General features: G+C 44.3%; 1 pseudogene; it reads right to left on the bottom strand.

The window, feature by feature from the left end:
• Positions 1-2,290: 2,290 nt before the first annotated feature.
• LOC146188404 (luciferin 4-monooxygenase-like) overlaps positions 2,291-17,571 on the bottom strand; it is a 95,053-nt pseudogene continuing 79,772 nt past the window's right edge.

The following is a 17,571-nucleotide window of genomic DNA, read 5'->3' as shown; positions in this document are numbered from 1 at the left end:
CGCGAAGACTTCTCGGATTTCCACTAATTCGTCGAGAAATGCGATCGCCATGACCTTGTCCAGGTGCCTGTTTTTTTCAGTGAAGTTTGTCACCAGGACTTCGGCTTGTCCATGACGGAAATAGGCGATGCCTCTTGAGATTCCTATCCACGCTCCAAGAGCGACTGTACGTTTCCTTCGACAACGCCTTCGGCGCTTTCGATGTCTGCGTTGCCCACACTGGTGATGGCACTTGTCCGGGACGGCACGGTCAAGTCTCCGCCAAGCACGTTTAGAGAAAAGCTTTGCGCCTTAGTCGTCGTAGGTATAGCTTTGCCTGGCCATGCTTGATGAGCTTGGACCGGGGGTAGACAATCGCTCTATGGGCATTTAGGAAGTCTATGCCCAAAATCCCGTCGCGCGACAACTGCTCTAGAACCGCTAAGCTTGTTGTTCAAGTATGTCCATTTACATTTATTCTTGCAGTGCCTCGCAGCGATTGAGTAATGAGGTTACCATCACCAGTGTGAATAAGCGGACCATCCCAAAGCGGTCGTAACTTGCCTCAGCTGGGAGGCTAATCGTCCACTGATGACTGAATAGTCAGCTCCGGTGTCGACGGCTTGATGACTCTACCCTTCTGGATTGGAATCCAGTAGTTCTCGATTTATTCCGGTCGGCCGCCAGAATGGGTTTATAGGGCGTCGATGGCGAAGCCGCGCGGGTCAATGCGTCTGTAAGGGCATTGGCGTAGGATGTGGCCGGCCCCACCTCAGTAGAAGCAACGTTGTCGGTTATTAGACGTCCTCAGGCATCGCATTTCTTGGCGCTTGCAGGTCGATGGTAGATTACATAGTGGGGGCCCAGGGGCGGCTTCCGGGAACAGTACGGCAACGACGAGCGCCTGAAAAGTCATGTAGGGGTGCAGAAATGCAGGAGCATAGTTCATGGCTCTGCTTTTTGCACTGGAGCAGTCGGAGCCATCACTTGAGGAACACCAAGTGCCTGCTTGACGTCTTCACGGCCGACGTCCTCGAGCGTCGTCACCTGCGGTTGTTGGGAGGGCAGCAGCAACCGGTGGAGTTCTTCTCGGATGATCTCTCGGCTAAGGTCGCGAAATCTGTCTTCCCTCGCGTTGCTGTAGTGACTTGAGCAGGCCGGCTCGAGTGGCCATTCGCAGTGGCGCATCCAGGTGTCTATCGGCTTCGAGATGCCGATAGACTTTGATTTCAAATCCGGCCTCGATTTTTTGTCTATGTTTGAAAAGCGCTCAAAAAATGGACTTTTAATGCCTTGCATTACAAAATTGCCCTCTCTCATCTTCGGTCATCTTAGGGTCGGCGCGCCGCGGTGAAGGAGGCGCTTCATCTACTCAGTGTAAATCAGGATAGGCTCATTTGGAAATTGAAGTCTTGAATTAAGAGGGGCCTGGGCTCGTTCTTTGCGAATGATACTCGCAAAAGCCTTCAAAAACTCAGTCTTGAAAATATTCCAATCTTTCAAAGCTGTTTGTGATTTTCGAACCATATACGGGTAGATCCTTCAAGAGCAAAGTAGATTTGCCGTCGTTCCAGGCGTTCAACTTTGCCGCGCGTTCGAGCAGACCGAGCCAGTCTTCTGCACCATCGTCCGGTTTTCCTTGGAAGCAGGGGGGCTCACGGGGTTGGACGAAAACCAAGGGTGCTTTCTGCTCGACGTGTGCCATCTTCGGTATACGTCACCGTGTCGGGATTGAACACCTCCACGATATGTCACGCGGGGTGACAATGCCGCGATCAAGACTGAGCAAGCAGGTGTAGAAGCACTTAATGTAACTCTTTATTTGGCTGACGTGCGCCCCAAAAAACTAACCAATCAGCATCGGCGGTAGCAACAATAGTGCTCAGCGGCCGTCGATCAAACATTGCCACTTTCACTCGTCAACGCTCAATTTAGAAGCGGCATTGAAACGTCTATATAAAACAGCGTACTGTAACTAGCATAACCGAGAACATTGTAGAAATGCTAGAGCGTGGCTGGAATCGTTCGAGATACATTTCGAATCATCTGCCGTCACAAATTAAGTAATAAAGCCGCATCTCGTGACAGCGAGCATAAATAACAAAATATACAGAAGGAATTCGTGCTCTATATTCACAATGATAAGGCCGCATGCTTGCGGTGTCGACAGAGAACAAATAACCATCTGAACAGTTCGCGGAAATATTTCGCTTTTGACTCCAAGGACTTCGGACTAAAGCGAAACGACACTTAAGGGATGAAACGCAGGGGATATCTGTGCTCGTGCATTTATTTCAGAACTATTTCACTTTCACGCAGCTTCCATAGTCCTCTTCAGGTATGCCTCGCATAGTTTTCGGCGCAGAGGCTTGCCTGTGTCGGTAGCTGGGAGCTTGTCCAAGAATTCGATTCCTCCGTGAAGTTGTTTGTAGTGAGCAACCAGTCCTGTAAAATTTAGATTTGCATTGTGTAGTGGTCGCCTTGCAATCAGTTTAAAACGATAAAACACTTTTTCTAAGGAAAATCAACCATATACCAATAACAGCTTATAAGACTGTTTTTCTTAGAATAATTTAACAGCTTGTAGCAGATTAGTAAAGGCTCCTGGTCCTAAAGTTCTGCGTAACAAGATTTTCACCGCTTTTTGTCATTTGTTTTGGATGCCGCGGATTTGGGTCGGATATTAGTAGCATGTTGTTAAAAATCAACATTTAGCATATCGCTTTGCGATGGCATATCTCCTGGTGCCATACGCGCTTGATATAACTATTTAGATATGCGCAATTCTGTCCTACTTTTTTGCAGTGTCTGCGCTAATATCAGAGAAGTACTTCAAGGCTTCAAGGAAACTGACCCTGGCAACGTTTAACGCTCGAAACTGTAGCCAATGAGGCTAGTTTAGCATTACTGTTAATAGAACTACTGGGTATGAAATGAGATATCATAAGACTAGGGAAGTTAGGAAGTTGAATGGGGCATATACTGTACTGTAGCCCGGCATGTACTGTGTTATCAAGATTTGCCGTAGAGACGAGAAGTAGAAGTAGGTTTCCTTGTTAACAAGGATTTGGCTGACAATATTGGTGAATTCTATAGCATTATTGAGAGGATGGCAGGCAGCGCAATTAAGCCAAATAAGCCGTTATAAGTCATGATGACCAGCAGACGAAAGCTTCAGTGAGGATATAGAATTGCAATAGAAAAATTACAAAAGCAGTATAGGGTTCTGATGGGCGACTTCAATGCAAAAGTAGGCAAAAAGCAAGCTGGAGACAGGTAAGTGGGCAACAGTGGTACTGGGTTGAGGATTAGCAAGTGGAAGTATTAGTTGAGTTTGCTGAACGAAATAACTAGCGAATCACGAATACCTTCTGGACCAAATGGAAGAACCAGAAGTGCACATTGAGAGCACTACATAGGAGAATAAGAATGAAATTGGATGTATATTCTGCTATATCCCTTGAATTATGCAGGATGTTGCGGTAAGCAGAAAGCTTCGATGCACTCAACAACAGATGGTAAGGTTTTGAAATAATCTGGATTTGAAGAGGGAGCAGAACAGACTAGTGAGGTAGAAGTCCATCAGTGAACTAGCGGTAAAAGGAAAAGCAGAAGAATTCAGGACCTTGTAGCAGAACAAATATTCGCTGCTAATCGAGGTTGCCGACCAGAGCCTAGAAGCAATGAACATTTCCGGAGATATAATTGCGGAGCAGACGGTAGAAGTAGGATGTAGAATTACTACAAATGATACCCGTAATTTATCTCAGGAGACTAAAGTCTTGATTAAGAAACGCCAAAGTATCAAATGATCCAACCCAACAGACCGGATAGAACTGGCATAAATATCAAAGCTAATCAAAAACGACAAGGTGGATAACATGAGGAAGTATAACATGAAAAACTGAGCACGCACTAAAGAATGGTCGTAGCATGATAGCAACTAAGAGGAAATTACCCATAGTCAAAAATCAGAAGCATCACTGAGGGACAGGGCGGGCAATGCCATTGCTAACATGGAGAAGATATTCAAAGTACCCGAGGAGTTCAATACGGACCTCTGTAGTAGCCGAAGTAGTCGGGACATAATCAAATTAGCAGAACTGAAGAGCATCAGACGTTCGGCAACTAACGATAAACGAGGTTAAGAAAGCCTTACATGCCGTGAAAAGGGGGAAAGCAGCAGGTGAGCTTCAGCTTTGTTGTAGGACGGAGGGGATATCGGGCTTGAAACACTGATCACTATGTATATGCAATGCTTAATGATATTGAAAATACCACAGTCATGGAAGAATGCTAAAATTATCTTAATTCAGAAGAAAGGGGATGCTAACGACGTGAAAAACTGAAGGCCAATAATCTTAATATCCTTTAAACTTACTGTCTCTTGGAACCTTACATTTAATCAACCAAATAATCAAGCAGAATTTCGCAAGCGGTACTCTACCATCGCTCCCATTCACACTATCAACCAGATAATAGAAACGTGTTCAGAATATAACCAGCCCCTGTTACATAGCAATGATTGAATACGAAAAAGCAGTTGACTAGGTCGAACCTCGCAGGTCATGCAGGCATTGCGAGATCAGGGTGCAGGTAGAGCCAAATATGAACGTAATGAAGTTCCTATTAGAAAGGTACAGGCGAGGAGACACATCTCCCCAATGTTATTACAGCTTGGCTAGATGGTGTATTTAAAGATTTGGAATGAGAGCAGGTAGGCATCAGGGTCGGGGTAAATATCTAGGTAATCTGCAATTTGCTGAAGACATCGCCTTTTTATGCAACTCTGGGAACAAACTGCAGAGAATAATTAAAAACCTAGACAGGAAAAGTAAAAAGGCAGGCTTGAAAATTATTATGCAGAAAACTAAGATGAGGTTGAAGAGCCAAGAGAAGGAACAGCAGTTTACGTTAGATAGCGTGCGCTGGAAGTGGTAGACGAATATGTCTACTTCGGACTGGTAGTGAGTGCAAATCTGGACCACGAAAGGGAAATAACTAGGAAAATAAGATAGGAATGAACTTCATTTTGAAAGTACTCTAACAATATGGCCAGCAGCTTACCGGTATAGCTCAAGAGTAAATTGTAGGATAGTCTCTATGGGACTGAAACTTTGAGAATAATTTAAAGGATTTAATTAAGATCAGGATAAAGCAGAGTACTACGGAACGAAAAATGGTAGGTGTAAAGTTAAGAGATAGTAAGTTTGCACAGTGGGTCAGAAAAATACCCCAAAATACTGATATTCTAGTTGAAATTAAACAATAAATGGGCATGGAAATGACATGTAGCGCAAACAGAAGACAAACGATGGAATCTATGACTAACGAGTTGGAGTCCAAGGGAAGGAAAGGGCTGTAGGGACGGCAGAAAATTAGGTGGGTGGATGAGGTTAAGGAGCACAGGAACGGGTTAATTGGAGGAAAATGGGAGAGGCCTTCGGCATGTTTTGGGTATAGTAGGTTGTTAATGATGATGATGATTACGTCAATACTGCCTTGACACGTAAGCTCGGTCAGCATTTTTCAACTTTCTTAGTATATATATATATATATATAATGAAGGAAAGAAGCCAACAGTCGGCGAGGCCAAGGAAAGCGTTGGGGTTGGGGATGGTACTTTAGGTCTTTTTTTTTTTTTATAATGTTTACTTGGATAATCACAGAAATTAGTAAATGTAATGTGTTTAGAGGAAAGATAATTCAACACAAAGTAGAAGAAAGAACAACGTGCCGATGGTGGGATCCGAACCCACGATCTCCGAATAACGCGTCCGGTGCTCTTCCAACTGAGCTACATCGGCCGCTGTCCCCCCTGCTACTTTCTTGGGTATTTATGTTGTCTGTATACGAACCTTGAGAGTGTTCACCAGCGCCACCCTCAGCCATAGCGGCGGACGTGGGACGTCCTTTGTTACCGCCAGCGTCACGTAGAACTTGATCAAGAACGAGGGCGAAAGCTCTGCTAGAACCCTCTTACGCTACCTATGGCTTCAAGACTGCCAGAACCGAGACCCCCGTAAGCTACAAGCAGATCAGTCAAGGGGAAATGAGGGTGCTCGTTATAATAATGAAGGAAAGAAGCCAACAGTCGGCGAGGCCAAGGAAAGCGTTGGGGTTGGGGATGGTACTTTAGGTCTTTTTTTTTTTTTATAATGTTTACTTGGATAATCACAGAAATTAGTAAATGTAATGTGTTTAGAGGAAAGATAATTCAACACAAAGTAGAAGAAAGAACAACGTGCCGATGGTGGGATCCGAACCCACGACCTCCGAATAACGCGTCCGGTGCTCTTCCAACTGAGCTACATCGGCCGCTGTCCCCCCTGCTACTTTCTTGGGTATTTATGTTGTCTGTATACGAACCTTGAGAGTGTTCACCAGCGCCACCCTCAGCCATAGCGGCGGACGTGGGACGTCCTTTGTTACCGCCAGCGTCACGTAGAACGTGATCAAGAACGAGGGCGAAAGCTCTGCTAGAACCCTCTTACGCTACCTATGGCTTCAAGACTGCCAGAACCGAGACCCCCGTAAGCTACAAGCAGATCAGTCAAGGGGAAATGAGGGTGCTCGTTATAATAAAGAAGGAAAGAAGCCAACAGTCGGCGAGGCCAAGGAAAGCGTTGGGGTTGGGGATGGTACTTTAGGTCTTTTTTTTTTTATAATGTTTACTTGGATAATCACAGAAATTAGTAAATGTAATGTGTTTAGAGGAAAGATAATTCAACACAAAGTAGAAGAAAGAACAACGTGCCGATGGTGGGATCCGAACCCACGACCTCCGAATAACGCGTCCGGTGCTCTTCCAACTGAGCTACATCGGCCGCTGTCCCCCCTGCTACTTTCTTGGGTATTTATGTTGTCTGTATACGAACCTTGAGAGTGTTCACCAGCGCCACCCTCAGCCATAGCGGCGGACGTGGGACGTCCTTTGTTACCGCCAGCGTCACGTAGAACGTGATCAAGAACGAGGGCGAAAGCTCTGCTAGAACCCTCTTACGCTACCTATGGCTTCAAGACTGCCAGAACCGAGACCCCCGTAAGCTACAAGCAGATCAGTCAAGGGGAAATGAGGGTGCTCGTTATAATAATGAAGGAAAGAAGCCAACAGTCGGCGAGGCCAAGGAAAGCGTTGGGGTTGGGGATGGTACTTTAGGTCTTTTTTTTTTTTTATAATGTTTACTTGGATAATCACAGAAATTAGTAAATGTAATGTGTTTAGAGGAAAGATAATTCAACACAAAGTAGAAGAAAGAACAACGTGCCGATGGTGGGATCCGAACCCACGACCTCCGAATAACGCGTCCGGTGCTCTTCCAACTGAGCTACATCGGCCGCTGTCCCCCCTGCTATATATATATGTATATATATATATATATGTATATATATATATATATAGAGAGAGAGAGACATGTTTTGCTTGTGTTTAATGGGCCAAAATTAAATTCAAACAGGATGCCACACAACTTTCCCGATTATCAATTTTTATTCTAACTACAGCTTAGGACGGTGGACCGTTCTTCTTCAAGGTAGTAATAAATATATATATATTTATAGGGTATATAAATATAAATAAATATATATATATATATATATATATATATATATATATATAGGGTGTCCAAGCTATCTTTAGCCAAGGGGTAAAAAATGAAACATTGTAGATAGGCCAGAGAAACCACCTGTATACAGCTTCAAGCCATCTGGCGCACCACAGGCAATGTTTTGTTTTGCAATTAACTATCAGGTAGCTAAAATAATTTTTCTAATTTACTAACTACTGCCTTTAAATAACAAATGTGATTTGCAAGGTTGGAGACGTCCTTCTAAGACCCCCATTTCATTTATTTCCGGTAAAGAAAATTCACGTGTGTCGTTTTTCTATGCTCTAAAAAGAGGCCGCGAAATGCAAAAATATCACGTGACTGACGCATTCGTGAGCCACGAATGTGCTGCTCCGAACCTGGGCTTCAGTGAATAGAGACCTTTAGTATAGCGTATGGACCCTTTCGTACGATAAACGCTAGAATATTATGAGATATTTTTGTCATTTCGCGAGCTTTCTTTAGAGCATGGAAAACGACACAAGTGATGTTTTCTTTATCAGAAATAAATGTAATGGGGGTTTTAGAAGGAGCTCTGCAACTCTGCAAATCACATTTATTGTCTAAAGGCAATATTTGGTAAATTAGAAAAATTATCCTAACTACTAATTCGGGGTGGCGCCATGGTTACGGCGCTCGACCACTGTTCCAAAGGATACGTAATCGAATCCCGGCCGCAGTGACTGCTTTTCGATGGAGGCGAAAAGCAAGCGCCCATTAGCTGTGCGATGTAAGTGCACGTTAAAGACCCTCAGGTGGCCGAAATTTCCGGAGTCCTCCACTGCGTCGTCTCTGATAGCCTGAGTTACTTAAGCACGTTACACCCCACAAACCAAACTAAACCAAACTTTGGTTATCCTATTCTTATATTTCATTCAGTTGTTTAAGAATTATTTTCGAACTGTTTGCTTTTTGGACAGGTGCATATGAATAATCTATTCTTTTTTAAGGGTGCACGTGAACACGTTTATGGCACGGTATCGGATACAGGTTTTGACACCTCTAACCAACATCGGCTAAGAGAAACACAGCAGTAGACGACCGGTAATTTAGACGACGTAGCTTCCTTTTGCGCTCACATCCATTAGGTCGTTCACAGCCGCTTTGCGAACATCCTTCATTTCTCCCCGTTATCGAAACACAGCTTCTGCAGCAGGGTTCAAACCGACTTACACGGAGCACTCAAATACTTCAGAAGTGGAGACTTCGCAACGACGGATAATTTGATGCGATTTCTGTGCTGGTGGGGGTTTATAGTATAAAGCTGTCATGGTAGAACGTAAGGACATAAAATGTTTGCAGTAAATCGGTAATATTTTCGTATTCGTAGCATACTCTCGGGAATTTGGGACCTTTGGGCGCACATTGGTGACCTTTCTTTTACATAAAATGTTTGCACACCAAACGTTTCCCCACAACCTGTGCATACTTCATTTCCCGCGCGCAGCGTAATTGTTATTTTTGTTTGTGCACAGGGTGTACCATGCAATATTGTTTATGTTGAACACATTTGTTTAGTACATAGTTCAATAAGCCATTCTGCTCTGAGGTGGTGACACCATACGATTGGGCGAAATAGAGGACATGCGTCTCGCATTGTTCAAGCAGGTTTCCCTCACCTTCTAAATATCTCTTCAAATTCTTCTTAGTCTCTTCATCCTGGCTGCGACCGTCTCTAAGCACCACAAAAGCTCTGGCAGCCTCTCCGAATAAGGGGTGGGGCACACCGGCCACAACCACTTCTGCAATGTCCTGGTGTGAGAGGAGCAGCGTTTCGAGCTCCGCTGGTGCCACCTGTTGGTCCATACATTTGATGATGTCCTTGATGCGACCCGCCACATAGATGTGGCCTGCTTCTGTGTAGTAGCCGGTGTCACCTGCGATAAGCGAGTTTCTGATATTGACACTACACCTTTGTAACGTGTCTATGGTTAAGTGAAATGTTGACGGATTTATCATTTTGGGGTACAAAAGGTTGCCTCGATATAGATTAACCGTGGAATTCCCGATGTTCTTTATCTATAAAGTGAATTAAGCTTAAAGCAAATGTGGTTGGACATGACATCCACTTCCTGCTATCTCTCGCGCACCCTAGCTCAATTGTATTGCAGAAAATGTAGAAAACGGAGACACGTTAATAAGAACGCCGACCATTTCCCCGCTACGTCGGCATCCTTGGTTTTCTACATTAAAAATGAAGTTTTAAATGTTACCTGTCATTGCCTAATGTTTGACTATATAGCCATAACATTTATCTCTACTACAATTAAATATGCAATCGCCAAGATGTCTTTGTATTTTATCTGTATATACTTTACTGGTACGCGCTGCAGATACGCGGTGCGTTTTGTAAGCCCATCACACAGCATTCTATAAGAGCGAAAGTCTGAATTAACCTTCATGCCTAAAGACAATTTCACACAACTCAAAATCTACCACCTTTAATACTTTAGTCAATAGAATTGCGATGGCGTATTTCTGTATTGGTTGGTCCCGACTGCTACGAGCAATAATGTGTAACCCCCCCGAACTTTATTTCTGAGGATCCTCAAAGGTTCTGGAACTTTATGAAGGAAAACAAAAGGAGTGTACAACAAATATCTCATAACGGTGCAGTTTTAACTAATCCTAAGATTATTACACAAAACTTTAACCAATACTTCCACAGTGTCTTCTCTACTTCAGCTGGACCTTCACTTTCTACTTTCCCCTCGCATTTCCTTAATGTTACCGACTTGATTTCAAACGAAGGGGTATTGAACATGCTGCTTAGACTAAAAGTTAAATCTTCTCCAGGACCTGATGGTATACCAGGCGCATTCCTTCGCCGTTTTGCTGAAACACTGTGCAAGTTTCTCGTTTTGATATTTCGAGCTTCTATTAGAACTGCATCCATACCTGAAGACTGGAAGACTGCGCGTGTGGTGCCCGTCCTGAAGAAGGGGGACCCACTTTTATTATCTAACTACCGACCCATATCTATATTATGCTCTTCTTGTAAATTCATGGAGCATATCGTAGCCGACCTCATTTCTAAATTTCTCCAAGATAATAACATTTTGTCGGAACACCAGCATGGCTTCAGGAAAGGGTTTTCTACGGTCACACAGTTAGTCACTTTATTTCACTTTCTTGCTTCCGTCGTGGATAGGACCAGCCAGGTAGACTTAATTTTTTTGGATTACAGCAAGGCGTTCGACCTAGTACCGCATAACAAACTAATAGAGAAACTTCAAATGATAGGATTGCCCGATTTCCTAGTTGCCTGGGTTTCTATGTATTTATTGCAACGCAAACAGTATGTTACAATTAACGGAGAAAGTTCTTGTGCTCTTCCGGTTACATCTGGTATCCCTCAGGGCAGTGTTCTTGGGCCGCTGCTGTTTTTGATATATTGCAATGATATTGTCAATATAGTTAATGAGCCTGTGCAGATCCGCATGTATGCTGATGACTGCATTACTTTTAATGAGATCCGGTCAGTTGACGACCAGGTAGCACTAAACATGACCCTTAACAACATATTCACATGGTGTTGTAAATGGGGAATGAAACTAAACTCGGAAAAGACGGTGTTACTACGTGTTACAAGAAAACATAATCCGTTAAAATACTCTTTTTCTTTGGATTCCGGTCTAATAGCTGAAGTTAACGAATTTAAATATCTTGGTGTGACATTAACAAGCAACTTAAACTGGAACACTCATATCTCTAACACTTGCTCGTCTGCATTTCGAAAACTTTGCTTGTTGCGCCATAAGCTAAAGGATGCCCCTCTCAAAGTTAAAAGATTAGCATACGAAACTTTTATAAGGACTAAATTAGAGTATGCCTGTATTGTATGGGACCCGTATACTGTCACCAACATAAACGCTCTAGAGCGGATCCAAAGGAAAGCCGTCCGTTTCATGTTTTCGCAGTACTGTCGAACAATCTCTGTCTCTACACTGATGCAATCGAATTCAATACCTACCCTTCAATCCCGGCGAAAATTCCTTCGACTGAAATTTTTATACTTATTGTTTAACCATAAACTTGGAATAGATTCTTCACCGTACCTGCTAGTATCGAACACCAGACAAACCCGACACTCTCACCCCCTTTCTCTTACCCCGTACTTTGCTAAGACTAGGTTATTTCAACACTCTTTCTTTCCGCAGACCATCAGTGATTGGAATAACTTGCCAGCTACCTGCCTACAGTCTCTTGACCTGATTTATGACCATGTTTAGCTTTGGTTATGCTGTGCCATTATCTTTTTCATTTACCGCTGTTTGTGCTTTGTTTTGTTCGCATCTTGGTATTATTGCTCACTCGTAATAACTTGTTTGTAATCCACTCCTGCTTGGGCCTCACGGCCTGCAGTATGTACTAAATAAATAAAATAAATAAAATGATAGGCACATAGGACGAAATTTTCCTTCTAAGGTGCTAAAGTTGTACTTCGATTCCATCTGCCCGAGAACAAATATCACTGTGCTTTAATGATCCCAGCGCGGCACAAAAGTGGCAATAGGACACACGTTATTTCAACAGCACGACTGCATCAGGCTGGTGCTCTCTGATACAACACTCGCACGCTGCAATACATGCAGGCACTTTGTCAATTTTTTCTCTGGAACCAACTTTTCCTCTGAACGACATGCTAGAGCATTACCTGTTATTCTAGCAGCCAGAAGATGAACACTTCTAGGATGACACATTACCTATGGATCCCTAAATGTATACTCAACAAATATATAAGAATATTAAAAAAGTACCACAAATGTATGCTTAAGACACGATTACGCTAGTGCAGACACATACTTGGGGTTAGTTTTGAGCGGAGGGCTGAATTTTCATGTTTTCTGAGCGGCCGCCGGGTTAGAGGCAGCGCGCTGCCGACTGTGAGCCGGCAGGTGTGACATCCCATCTACCCTCGGCAACGTCATGGCCCCTCAATTCAGCTGCCGCCGCCCCCCCCATCTGAAGTTGTTTGACCGGCTACACACAGTGTCGTTTCCCCCACGTCGCACCGTGCACAATGCTGCGAACTGTGGAATGCTGCATACGAAGGAGGCCGAGGGGGACGCAAACAGAGGGCGCGTATTTTGGACAATTGTGTGCGCACTGGGAGGGATCGATGAATGGTGCGCATGAACACGGGCAGCCAAAAAAAAAAATAAAAGCACGTTCGTCCGTGCGCTTTGTAAGACTGTAAAACTGTAAAACTACAAGACTTGTAAAACTGTAAAAAGATCCATTGCTTCGCTCTGCTTAGAATCGGCGCTTCATAAATGGCTCATATTCGCACTAAATGCAAATTAGTTTCGATAACCAGGTCTGCAGGCTTTTGGCTTTTGGTTTCCTTGTTTGGTCAGAACGGCAGTCGGAGAAACCCTAATAAAGAAAGTTGAACCTCGACGAATGATGGCTGATACTCAACGCGCTGGGGCCAAACATGAGGTGATGCCTTACGTTCACAAGGTTTCTAATAACCTCAAGAAAGTGTTCAGCAGGCACAATGTGCCGCTTGTTGGCCAACTGTGCTCCCGCATAAGCGGGGATGTTGAGCGTGGTTGCAAGAAGCGACATGATGGAAAATTCGTGAGATGTGTTTGGGAGGGGTTTACTTAATTCTCCTGTCCTGTGGAAGAAGTTTTATAGGGCAGACGGTTAAACGGTGAATGACCGTTTAAGGGAGCATGCCATAAACGTAGCACAAAAAGATACATTCGCCAATTTGGTTTCGCACGTCCTAGCGTGCAAGTTCGAGCCTCGCTTTATAGAGGCAAAGATTCTGGGCGGAAGCTTATGCACAAATGCCAGAGTTTTGCTGAAGGCTTTTCACATTCACAAAAACGAGAATCACTGTATTAGCGAAGCTTCAATTAATTTACACTCTTCCGAGCGCGCTTTCCTGGAGAGCTATCTGCAAAAAAGGTACCGTTCTTTGCGCGTGTGCTCGTTTTTCTTTTTTTCTTTAGGTTTTTTTTTTAGGTGGTTTCTTTTGATACCCTTTCTCGGCTGATGGTCTTTTTATCGGTCTTTTAGCGATTATTAGATATGTCAATAGATTTTCTTTTTCTGTTAAAAAGGCTGCGGTTGCCCGATTGTCATGTGGGCATGCGATGTGTAGGCCTATATATTGTAAACTAGTGCAAAAATAAAACCAGTGGTTAGTAGCGTTCGTGTTTGTGTCCCTTCTTCTGTCCTCGTCCTTTTGCGCTACCTTTTATTCTTAGAATGTATCACCAACTAGCCCAGTAACAAGTTTTATTGCTTTGTGATGCCGCGGAGGAACGGAAAAATGAACAGGTGCGACCGCTCGCAACGGGGGTGGCTAGGGAGGACATGAGGAAGGTAGGTAGACATGACGTGATATCCAGCTTTGTCAGAGCTTTCACAGGAGCCCACTAGGTATGGCGATTTGAGAAATATTCATTAAAATACTTACTTTCTGCTCATTCTGTTCATAAAGTGGATTGTTTTGGTCACTCCCAATGCGATAGCTACTATCTGCGCTGCAAATCTCGGAGCAAAGTTTTTGTTTTTATTCCGTGTGCCGTTTAAGCAGCGAGCATCACAAGATTTCTTTTGTGTTCTAACACAGCGAAGCATAGGTTTTCAACTAGGGCAATCCAACTAGGATCAAACTAACAATAAAATAGATTTCAGCTGAACTCGCCATTTCTTTTTAATCTGCGTCTATCATTGCACAATATACAAGGGGCCCAAAATGTCCCCTTTTCTCCAAAGTAACTGCTCCATGTTGGCAATGCGCGATTAATACATGACTCCATGTTACGTAGCGCAACAAACGAATAGGCATAACAAAAGCTTTCGTGTCTTGTTCCTTTGTTAATCAATAGAAAATGTGCAAGTAACGCTATGAACATTGCTAGCGGGCAAATAAATTCGATCTAACTCAAATCCTCCGCATTTTAGGCGGCTCACATAATCAGCACAATGTGCTTTAGACAGGAAGAAAAACTCAGTACCCTCATTCAAATCGCAGACGGGTTTCAAAATTGTAATCTATATTTCATGCATCATCAATTATATGAAGGGACTGTTGATCAAGTTGTCCTCATTACGGGATCACCATTTACGGAAAACATTGGTATCCCTCGGACTCATGAAGTTCTCCAATCATTACACACTCCTGTTACAGTGGGTTGTTTATAAAGAACTTTTGTCTTTTAATGGTGTGGTAGATGGATGATCACAGCTTTCCAAACGTGTACACCAGGGCATTGTACGCCAGCTAAAAATACAAGACCGTTTATGCTCAAGCAATGCACCGCTGCTATAGAAGGAACTACAAATTCTTCCTAATTTCAACACTCAGTAACATTTAAACTTTCTCCATCCATAATCAGCCCTTTAGGCTTCCTGCGTGTCCATCCTACTATGGGCATTTTTCGTGATCAGCCTATACACACTGAGCGAGGTAAACGTGACAATTAGAAAAATGTATGCCGAACAGGCCTATCAGTGTGAAACGTAATTATGAAATATTTTTTTTTTTTTTGTTTCTGGGACTTAATGTCAAAAAGCGACTCAGTCTGTGAAAGACGCCATACTGATGCTCGAGAAATTTTGAGCACCTGAAGTTCTTTAACGTACACTGACATCGCTCAGCATACGGACGCCTTGCTTTCCACCTCCACCGAAACGCGTCTGCAAAGGATGCGATTTGATCCCGACTGGAAAAAGGCGCATTGGATGTGTGTGGCCTGGGGAACGACGGATGCGCCACGGACTTGCCACTAGTGACGTGTGTGACGGCTGTGGCGCGGTAGAAACACTCGAACATCTTTACTGCGCTGCACCACGCTAGCCGAACCACGACGTGAGTTGCTGGCGGCTTACAGAGCGCAGGGGGTAATCCCGGACAGCGTAGCTGTGCTCCTGTGGCCGCCGGGCTGTGCGCGCGTCCGCGAGCGAGCTCACGTGAGCCTGTGTGAGTACATCGAACAGGCGGGCTTGATGACCCGCCTATTTCACCTCGCCAGTTAGTGCGCGCTGTGACTGAACGCTCCACGGGTGCTATTTCCCACAATAACGGCCGATCGCCCACGACAGCCGTCAGTGTTTTGTACAGTGGGCCAGTGCGTGCGTTGTGAACAGTTGCCTGGACGCAGAGCTATTGCGGAGGCCCGTCCAATGTGCCGAGGGTGCTCAGTGACTAAAGACATTTGCGGGTGGGCCTGAAGCAAACTACTGTATACTGTACCATAGTGTATATATTTCTTTTATTTTTACCTACCCTTTTCTTTCTCCCTATCAATCACCTCTTTGATTTCCTCTACCTTCTCCTCGCTATCCCTTTATTTCCGCAGCCCCAGTTCAGGTGCTTCAGATAAAAGATAGCTGATACCGGGGCTAGCAAACATCTTTTCTTTCCTTTTGTACATACAATAAATAACCGCTACAACAACAACAGCGAGTGAAGTAATGCTGCCACTACTATTACCAGTGCCAAAAAAGTAGTCCTTGTCAAAACACTTCGCAGTCGCTTCAGGCATATCCATGTAAGCTTTGAAGACAGTTGGTCCCCGCATACATATTTCACCACACTCACCGGCTCCCAGGCTTTCTTTCGTGTTTATGTCCACAACCTTGTGAAAGAAACAAAGATAAAATGTGATTCAGTTCAGTGACACAATAGAAGGAAAGCTGACAACCGAGAAACATGCATACCAAAAGCTATATTGACGTCACGGTGGAGGTAACTACAATGCGTTGGTGTTTTGCAATTGCAGGAAAAAAAACTTAAAATATTAAGTGCTACCAATCACTGATAAGTATTTTCTTGTGTGAAGCCTGCCCCCAGAGGCCATCAAACGCTGGTAGCTCGCTGGTAAAATTTGAGATCAGTTTTTATTCGAGTAATATTCTTGCAGTCACAGTCCACATGATGACACGTTTCAGCGGTCAGGATGTTCACTTCAAAAAAAAAAATACAAAAAAGTTGTGATGCAATCGGGAACAAAGCTTTATAGGTGTATGTGATGAGATTCACGTGAGCGCACACTGTTTTCATCACATGGCAATCGCAGCCGATCACACTCAGCAGTAGTATCTACCGCAACTTACTGGTAGCGGCTCCACCGTTATTGGCATGTGGTGGTTGCGCTACAAAAAACAGCGGTTTTGGCGAAACAATTGACTTATCACAGTGCTAGCTCTAGTGCTTTCATTTCCGAGTGCCGCCTAATTCCTAGTCCCCTTCCTTTCTTTACTTCATATATAACGAAAACCGTGCCTAGACTATAGCGAAGGTGGCACCTACCACGTGGCAGATGGTAGTTGGCAGATGACATGGCCGAACAATGATTTATAGACGCCTTGTGCTAGTTAAGGCGACCGCATAATATCAGACCTACGCCTACCTCTACGCCACCGCACCTTGCAGCGGTGGCGTAGAGGTAGAACATCCACCTCGCACGCAAGAGGACCGGGGCTCAAATCCCGGTGCCGCGCAATTCTCCACCGCATGACAAAAAAAAATATCCGCGTGTCGATGGAATTTGCATATACAGGTTTGGGGTGCGACCTGATGCCGGTGAACACCTCCGGCAACGCATTCCCTCACCAGAACAGGAGTTGGCCACCCTGGTGCAGTAATTGGCCACAACCTCCTATGATAAGCTCCATAAAACCCCGGCCCTCAGTCACCAGCGGCTGCGGAACAACTGACACGGCGGCGGTCAGACCTGTGACGCAGCAGGGGGTGCTAAGAAAGCCTGGTTCTGCTGGACAGGCCGCCATTGGAAACTGACCCTGGCAACGTTTAATGCAAGAACCCTAGCTAGTGAAGCTAGTTAAGCAGTGCTGTTAGAGGAACTAGAGGGCATGAAATGGGATGTCATAGGGCTTAGTGAGGTTAGGAGGCCGAATGAGGCATATACTGTACTGAAGGATGGGCATGTACTGTGTTATCGAGGTTTACCAGAGAGGCGACAACTAGGAGTAGGTTTCCTTGTCAATAAGTATATAG

This window comes from Amblyomma maculatum, chromosome 5 (genome assembly GCF_055883805.1).
Source record: "Amblyomma maculatum isolate TAMU_Amacu chromosome 5, ASM5588380v1, whole genome shotgun sequence".
NCBI classification, from domain to species: Eukaryota; Metazoa; Arthropoda; class Arachnida; order Ixodida; family Ixodidae; genus Amblyomma; species Amblyomma maculatum.
Note: the sequence above shows the minus strand (reverse complement) of the source record. Positions and strands in the feature narration are given on the sequence as shown.